This window comes from Sapajus apella, unplaced genomic scaffold (genome assembly GCF_009761245.1).
Source record: "Sapajus apella isolate SASKATOON/1434 unplaced genomic scaffold, GSC_monkey_1.0 scaffold2, whole genome shotgun sequence".
Classification (NCBI taxonomy): Eukaryota; Metazoa; Chordata; class Mammalia; order Primates; family Cebidae; genus Sapajus; species Sapajus apella.
In genome coordinates, this window is record NW_022436942.1 from 79131196 (window position 1) to 79140256 (window position 9061).

The 9061-nt window shown below is 41.0% G+C and overlaps 1 protein-coding gene and 1 long non-coding RNA gene across 3 annotated transcripts in view; one reads left to right on the plus strand and one right to left on the minus strand.

The window, feature by feature from the left end:
• Positions 1-9061, minus strand: part of SPPL3 (signal peptide peptidase like 3) — a 155080-nt gene that overhangs the window by 106877 nt on the left and 39142 nt on the right. The gene's annotated exons all lie outside the window — the stretch shown is intronic.
• On the plus strand, positions 2438-5627 carry LOC116525825. Its single transcript, XR_004257839.1, has 3 exons — positions 2438-2526; positions 3407-3408; positions 5617-5627. It is a non-coding gene; the product is annotated as an uncharacterized LOC116525825 (long non-coding RNA).

Below are 9061 nucleotides of genomic sequence, written 5' to 3' on the forward strand. Positions count from 1 at the left end.
AAAAAAAAAAAAAAAAAAAAAAAAAAAAAAAAAGTGGCCTATCTATACATTCAAATATTATTCAGCCTTTAAAAAAAAGCTAATTCTGAAATTCTTATACATGCTACAACAGGGATGAACCTTGAAGACATGCTAAGTGAAGTACGCCAGTCACAAAAGGACAAATGTAGAATTCCATTCATGTGACACACCTAGAGCAGTCAAGTTCATAGACGGTGGAATGGTGGCTGGGGGAGAGGACAATGGGGACTGTTGTATAATAAGTATGCAGTTTCAGTTTAAGAAGATGAAAAAGTTCTGGAGGTAAACAGTGATAATGACTGCACAGCACTGTGAATGTACGTAATACCACAGAATGGTACATTTAAAAATGATAGGCCGGGCGCGGTGGCTCAAGCCTGTAATCCCAGCACTGTGGGAGGCCGAGGCGGGTAGATCACGAGGTCAAGAGATCGAGACCATCCTGGTCAACATGGTGAAACCCCGTCTCTACTAAAAATACAAAAAATTAGCTGGGCATGGTGGCGCATGCCTGTAATCCCAGCTACTCAGGAGGCTGAGGCAGGAGAATTGCCTGAACCCGGGAGGCGGAGGTTGCGGTGAGCCGAGATCGTGCCATTGCACTCCAGCCTGGTTAACAAGAGCGAAAACCTTTTTCCAAAAAAAAAAAAAAAAAAAAAGATTAAAATGGTAAATTTTATGTTATATATACACTTTACCAAAGTTTTCAAAAAAGAGTAAAAAGTAAAAAGCTGGTAAATTAGAAAGCAGAACTGACATAAAATCTGTTGGCAAATGAAACTAATAAATCACTGAAGGCTGAATCATTCCTTGGTATCCATGAGTGATACCAAGGATCCCCCTCAGATAACAAAATCCATATATGCTCAAGTCCTTTATATAAAATGGCTGGACACAGTGGCTCACACCTGTAATCCCAGCACTTTGGGAGGTTGAGGTGGGTAGACCACCTAAAGTCAGAAGTTCAAGACCAGCCTGGCCAACATGGTAAAACCTCATCTCTACTAAAAATACAAAAATTAGCTGGGTGTGATGGCACACACCTGTAAGCCCAGCTACTTGGGAAGCTAAGGCAGGGGAATCACTTGGACCCAGGAGGTGGAGCTGCAGCAAACCGAGATCACACCACTGCACTCCAGCATGGGTGACAAGAGCGAAATTCTGTTGGGGGAAGGCATAGTATTTATATATAACCTACACACATCCTTCTCTACACTTAAATTGCCTCTACATTACTTGTAATACCTAATATAATGTAAATGCCACATAAATATAGTTGAATAATCCTTACCTGAAATGCTTGAGACCAGAAGTGTTTTTGGATTTGGGGTTTTTCAGATTTTGGGATATTTGTATCACATATTTACTGGTTCAACATCCCTAAGTTGAAAATCAGAAATGCTCAAATAAGTATGTCCTTTGAGCATCATGGCACTCAAAAAGTTTCAGAATTTAGAGCATTTCAGATTTCTGGATTAGGGATGCTCAACCTGTTGTTGTCAGGCCATATTTTAAAGAACATGTGTTGTTTTATCATTGTATTGTTATTATTTTCTTTTCCAAATATTCTGATCCAAGGTTGAATCAGAATTAGTTAGATGAATCCAATGATGCGGGCCCCACAGATACAGAGGGCTGACTGTATTAATAAAATTTAAACAGGAGGACTCTCAACTCAGAATGTGAAGTTGTAACTGCTATGACAACTGTCCTCTCACTATAAACAGCTAGAAAACCAGACAACATACATGAAATAACAGTTTTTAGACACTGGGCAAGAAGTAGCACAAGGCTGTGATCCTCCGCCAAGGAAAGGAAACAAAAGGTAAACTTTACCAAACTTACAGCCTGGTGACAACTCCCAGCCTTCACTTCAAGGAAAGAACACTGAAACAAAATACAAGGGTCTCAGTGAACTGAGGAGCTAATAGAGCTAGGGGAAGCTGAGGCAGCTAGAATTTGCAGGACACAGTACTAGAGAAGCTGGAGCTGCGTGCAGAGAGCTCTGGAGGTCTGGCAGAAGGGTTCCCTTTCCTCTCAGATTTGCAAGTGCTTGAGAGAAAGTCTCCCCAAGGTCAAGGAACAATCTATGGGAAAGCAATAAGCCCAACACTTCCCAGAGCTCCCATACCGCTTGTTACGCTGACCATGAAAAAACCACAGGGTCCCTAGAAGGATCAACACCTTGCGGGGTGGGGGTGAGGGGGCTAAATTAGTCCAAAGATAAAGATTGCTATGACTAGCCACAAAAACCTTATAAGTAAGCTTCGCAAGGATCGAACTGATCCAAACATTACTTAACTGTGTGACCAAATACTATCTGACAGTCTTTAGAGGAATATAGCAAATCCAGTGTCCAGCAATATAAAATATAAAATTCACAATGTCCAAGCATACAAGGAAGTGAAAAAGATGACCCATGTCAGGATGAAAACTAATTGAAATAAATCTGTAAATGATAGAAATAATGAAATTAGAATACAAGGATGTTAAAACAAACAATATGTAGTTCATATGAATGTGATGTGGAAAGGAAATAGTTTTTCTGACCAAAATGGAAATTGTAAAGATTTTTAAAGTACAGTATCTCAAATTAAAAACACATTGGCTGAGAATAACAGCAGATGAGACCTTGCAGAAGGTAAGATGGCTTAACTTGAAGATGCAGCAATAAAAAGTACCCACAGTGGGCCGGGCACAGTGGCTCATGCCTGTAATCCCAGCACTTTGGGAGGCCGCAGTGGATAGATGATGAGGTCAAGAGATCGAGACCATCCTGGTCAACATGATGATACCCTGTCTCTACCAAAAATACAAAAATTAGCTTTGCATGGTGGTGCACATCTGTAGTCCCAGCTACCTGGGAGGCTGAGATAGGAGAATCACTTGAACCCAGGAGGTGTGGGTTGCAGTGAGCTGAGATCGGACCACTGCACTCCAGCCTGGCGACAGAGCTAGACTCTGTCTCCAAAAGAAAAATAAAAAGTACCCACAATGAAAAGACTGAAAAAATATTAACACAGCTTCACTTGACTGACCACAGTGGCTCACGTCTGTAATCTCAACACTTTGGGAGGCCAAGGTGGGGGATCACAAGTTCAAGAAATCGAGACCATCTTGGCCAACACGATGAAACCCCGTCTCTATTAAAAATATAAAAATTAGTCGGGTGTGGTGGCACACACCTGTAGTCCCAGCTACTCAGCACGCTGAGGCAGGAGAATCTCTTGAACCCAGGAGGTGTAGGTTGCAGTGAGCCAAGATCGCACCACTGCACTCCAGCCTGGTGACAGAGTGAGACTTCGTGTCAAAACAAACAATTTATAAAAATAAAATAAAAACAATAACATATCAGAGCCTCAGTAACCTGTGGGACACGATCCAGTGGTCTAACACAGCTGAACAAGAATACAGGAAGGGCAAAAGGGAAAGCGGAAAAAAAATTTGAAGAAATAATGGCTGCAAATTTTATACATATGATGAAAACTATAAATTCACAGATCCAAGAAACTCAAAAAGCCCCAAACAAAAGAAACATAAATAAAACCACATCAGCTGGGTGCAGTGGCTCATGCCTGTAATCCTAGCACTTTGGGAGGTGGAGGCAGGCAGATCACAAGGTCAAGAGATCAAGACCATTCTGGCCAACATGGTGAAACCCCAACTCTATTAAAAATACAGAAATTAAGGCCGGGCGCGGTGGCTCAAGCCTGTAATCCCAGCACTGTGGGAGGCCGAGGCGGGTGGATCACGAGGTCAAGAGATCGAGACCATCCTGGTCAACATGGTGAAACCCCGTCTCTACTAAAAATACAAAACATTAGCTGGGCATGGTGGCGCGTGCCTGTAATCCCAGCGACTCAGGAGGCTGGGGCAGGAGAACTGCCTGAACCCGGGAGGCGGAGGTTGCAGTGAGCCGAGATCGCGCCATTGCACTCCAGCCTGGGTAACAAGAGCAAAACTCCGTCTCAAAAAAAAAAAAAAAAATACAGAAATTAGATGGGCGTGGTGGCACCCGCCTGTAGTCCCAGCTATTCGGGAGGCTGGGGCAGGAGAACTGCTTGAACCCAGGAGGTGGAGGTTGCAGTGGGCCAAGATCACAGCACTGCACTCCAGCTTGGGCAACAGAGTGAGATTCTGTCACAAAACAAACAAACAAACAAAAAACACATCAAGGCACATTATAACCAAAGTGCTAAAAATCAGTGGTAAAACAAAAAACCTCATGCATCCAGAAGGAAAAGGCCACACTATTCACAGAGAAACAAAAATAAAGATGAAATCAGAAATCATGCAGCAAGAAGAAAATAGAAGATCTTTACTGAGGAAAAAAAAAAAAAGTCAATATAAACTTCTATACCCAGTGATATATAGTTTTCAAATATGGAGACAAAATACTTTAAACCAATAAAAGCTGAGATAATTATCAGCAGAACCCTACTACAACTAATGTTAAAGAAATTTCTTCACACAAAAGAAAAATACCAGATGGAAAGTGGATCTATAAAAAGAAATGAAGAGTGAAAGAAATGATAAATAAGTGAGTAAATGTAAAAGACATGTTTCAAACAAAAATAATGTGTTGTGTAACATAACATCAAAAGAATTAAAATGCCTACTAGCAGCAAAACGACAGCAGTGTGGTAGACTGTATTTTCCAAAGACTGTGTCCTATCCCAGCCCACATGCCCTGCTTATGGATATAACATTGAAAGCAGAGCATATGAGTTGGGATATCAGACGGAGTAAGGAAGGGAGGGAAAGCGTGCGTGCGTGCGTGCCTGCGTGCGTGCGTGCGTGCGTGTGTGTGTGTGTGTGTGTGTTGGTGGGATAGGAGATGGTTATGCACATACTCTCTGAATTAAGGCAAACCTCTGTAACTGCCTCCACCTAAAAAATACAGCAGAAGTGACACTAGTCAAGGCAAGGTCACAAAAGCCAATATGCTTCTATCTGGCTCTCTTCTCTTGGGACACTTGCCTTTAGAATTCAACTACCAGACTGTAAGAAATTTAAGCCAGCCGGGTGCAGTGGCTCTTGCCTGTAATCCCAGCACTTTGGGAGGCCGAGGCAGGAGGATCATGAGGTCAAGAGATCGAGACCATCCTGGCCAACATGGTGAACCCTGTCTCTACTAAAAATAGAAAAATTAGCTGGGCATGGTAGCGTACGCCTACAGTCCCAGCTACTAAGGAGGCTGAGGCAGGCGTATTGCTTGAATCCAGGAGGCAGGGGTTGTGGTGAGCCAAGATTGTGCCACTCCACTCCAGCCTGGCAACAGAGCAAGACTGTTTAAAAAAAAAAAAAAAAATTAGGCCACAAGAAAAGGTCATGTGCACAGACTCCAGCCAACAGACAAAGCTAAGGTCTCAGCCAGCATCAACTGCTTAACATGCAAGTGGGTAAACCTTCAGATAATCCCAGCCCCTAGTCTTGAGCTGCCTCAGCAGAGGACACAGACATCATAAAGCAGAGACAGACCATCTCCGCTGTGTCCTATCCAAATACCTAACCCACAGAATAAGTTGGCAATAGTGTTGTTTTAAGGCACTAATTTACTGGTGGGCTTTTATGCCATGAAAATAACTAGAACAGGCCGGGCGCAGTAGCTATATAATCCTAGCACTTTGGGAGGCCGAGACGAGTGAATTGCCTGAGCTCAGGAGTTTGAGACCAGCCTGGGCAACACAGTGAAATCCCATCTCTACTAAAATACAAAAAATTAGCCAGCCATGGCAGCGTGTGCCTGTAATCCCGGCTACTTGGGAGGCTGAGACAGGAGAATGGCTTGAACCTTGGAGGCAGAGGTTGCAGTGATCCGAGATTGTGTCACTGTACTCTAGCCTGGGTGACAGAGTGAAACTCCATCCAAAAAAAAAAAAAAAAGTAACTAAAACAGAAAAATAAAATAAAATAGAAAAATTTTAAATTATGCTTAAGTTACAGGTGAAATGGTGTAACATTATTTCAACAGATGGTGATAACGATGTATACTATACAACCTATATCAACCACTAAAAATATAAAACAAGGATGTGAAGCTAGTAAATCAAGAATAGACCAGTCTAGTCAACATGGTGAAACCCTGCCTCTACTAAAAATGCAAAACATTAACCCAGCATGGTGGCAGCCCCTGTAATCCCAACTACTAGGGAGGCTGAGGTGGAGAACTGTTTAAACCTGGGAGGTGGAGGCTGCAGTGAGTCCAGACTGTGCCACCGCCCTCTCGCCTGGGTGATAGAGTGAGACTCCATCTCAAAAAAAAAAAAGAGGCCAGGCGTAGTGGCTCACACCTGTAATCCAAGCACTTTGGAGACCAAGGCAGGTGGATCACCTGAGGTCGGGAGTTCAAGACTAGCCTGACCAACATGGTGAAATCCCATCTTAAAAAAAAAAAAAAAAAAGAACAGAGATAAAATGGAATCATGAAAATACTCAATGTTTTAAAAAGGCAGGAAAACATGGAAAAGGAAGGAAAAAAAGATGAAAAAAATTCCAAGGAAAAAATTTTTAACACAAGCATATCAATAATTACATCAAAGGTAAATTACAATATAACCTACTCTAAAAGGCAAAGATTGTCAAACTAGACAAAAAAGCAAGATCCAGCCACATGCTATGTATAAGAAACATAGATACAGGCTGGGCACGGTGGCTCACGAATTCAAGACCAGACTGGCCAACATGGTGAAACCCTGTCTCTACTAAAAAATACAAAAATTAGCTGGGCATGGTGGCTCATGCCTGGAATCCCAGCTACTCGGGAGGCTGGTTAGGAGAATTGCTTGAACCGGGACCCAGGAGGCGGAGGTTGCAGTGAGACGAGATCGCGCCACTGCACTCCAGCCTGGGCTACACAGTGAAACTCCATCTAAAATAAATAAACAAACATACAGATTAAAAGGATGGAGAAAATACATATACCATACAGGTAAGCCGGAGTGGTGTTAAGTATCAACAGAGTAGACTTTAGGATAAGGAATATCAGGAGGGATATTACAAAATGATAGAGGGGTCCATTCCTCAAAAGAACATAACAATCCCAAATATGTATTCCCCGACAGCTGAGCTTCAACACTCACAGAACTGAAAGGAGAAACAAGCAATTCAAGTTGGAAAGGTCAACACATCTTTCTTAGTGACTGGCAAAACAAAGAGACCCCCCCACCAAAATCACCAAGAACTACTGACCAACTTGGCTTAATAGATACTTACACAATATTTCACCCAGTAACAGCAAAATATACATTATTTTCAAGTGTACTTAAAACATTCACCAACATGGACCATATTCTGGACCACCAAAACCACAAACCCCTATCCCTCTATTTAAAAAGACTGAAATAATACAAGCATGTTCTCTACAGGAGAATTAAACCAGAAATTCATAGGAGAAAAAAACACTTCTAAATAACTCGTGGGTCAAAGGAAACAATAAGGGAAATTGTAAAATATTTTGACGTGAATGAAAATCAAACAGACCAAAATTTATGGTATGCGGCTAAAGAAGTGCTTAGAGGGAAATGTGTAACTTTCAATACTTACACTGGAAAAGAAGAAAGTTTTCAAATTCACGATCTAAGCTTCTATCTTGAGAAACACACACAAAAAAGGAAACAAATTAAATGCAAAGAAAGGAGGACATAATAAATATGAATGCAGACATGAATAAAATAGAAAAACACTAGAGAATAAGCAGGAAAACTAAAAGCAATTCTCCAAAAACAAACTCATCTAGCTGAACTGATCAGGAGAAACAGAGAGGTACAAATTACTAATATCAGAAATGAAAGAAGGAACATCACAACAGATGTTACAAACCATTTAAAAGGTGGTAAAAAAATTACAAACTCATACAAACAAATTAAGACTACCTAGATGAAATGGAAAGAGACAAATTACCAATTTCAACATAAACGAAGATACATACTATAAACCCTAAATCAATTTATAGCTTAACTAGGCCAATATCTGGTAACAAAATTGAAATGGTAGCTTAAAATCCTCCCATAAAGAAAATTCTAAGCCCAGATTGCTTCACTGGTAATCCACCAACCATTTAAAGAAAGAAGTAACAATTCTACACAATCTTCCAGAAGAGGAGAGAAAACACTTCCCAACTCATTCTGTAAGGCCAGCATTACTCTGATACCAAAACCAAAGACATAAAAAAAATCACAGACCAATGTATCTCATGAATAGAGATGTGAAAATCTGTAAAATGTTAGCAAACCAAACCGTGCCACATAGAAAAAGCATAACACATTAAGACTTCAGGAATGCCAGGCTGGTTTAACATTTGAAAATCAATCAGTGTAATTCATGGTATTAATATTTAAAACCATATGATTTTCAGCAGAACTTTGAGTCAAAAACAGAAAAACAAACAACAACAACAAAACCATATGATTATTTCAATAGAGATGCTGAAAAAGCATTTGACAAAATCCAACACCCATTTGTGATAAAATCTCATGGCAAACTAAAAATAAAAGGCAATGTCTTGATCTTTACAAAGGCATCTAGAAAAAATCCAGACCACATACAGTGACGGAAGGCTCAATCCTTCCACCTAAGATCAGCATGGCTGAGATATCCACTCTTCTCACTGATAGCATCATACTGGAGGACCTCATCAGTGCAATGAGACAAGCAAAAGAAACAAAAGGCAAGAGATTAAAAAGGAGTAAGTAAAATTACCTTTATTTGCAGATTATATAATCACATATGTACAAAATGGTAAGTAACCCACACAAAAAGTTACTAGAAGTCATAAGTGAGTTTACCAAAATCAGACTGTAGGATACAAGATCAGGTCTTTAAAAATCAATTACATTTCTGGCCAGGCACAGTGGCTCACGCCTGTAATCCCCGCACTTTGGGAGGCCCAGGCAGGCAAATCCCCTGAAGTCAGGAGTTTGAGATTGGCCTGGCCAAAATAGTGAAACCTCGTCTCTACTAAAAATGCAAAAAAAAATTAGCTAGGCATAGTGGCACATGCCTGTAGTCCCAGCTACTCAGGAGGCTGAGGCAGGAGAAT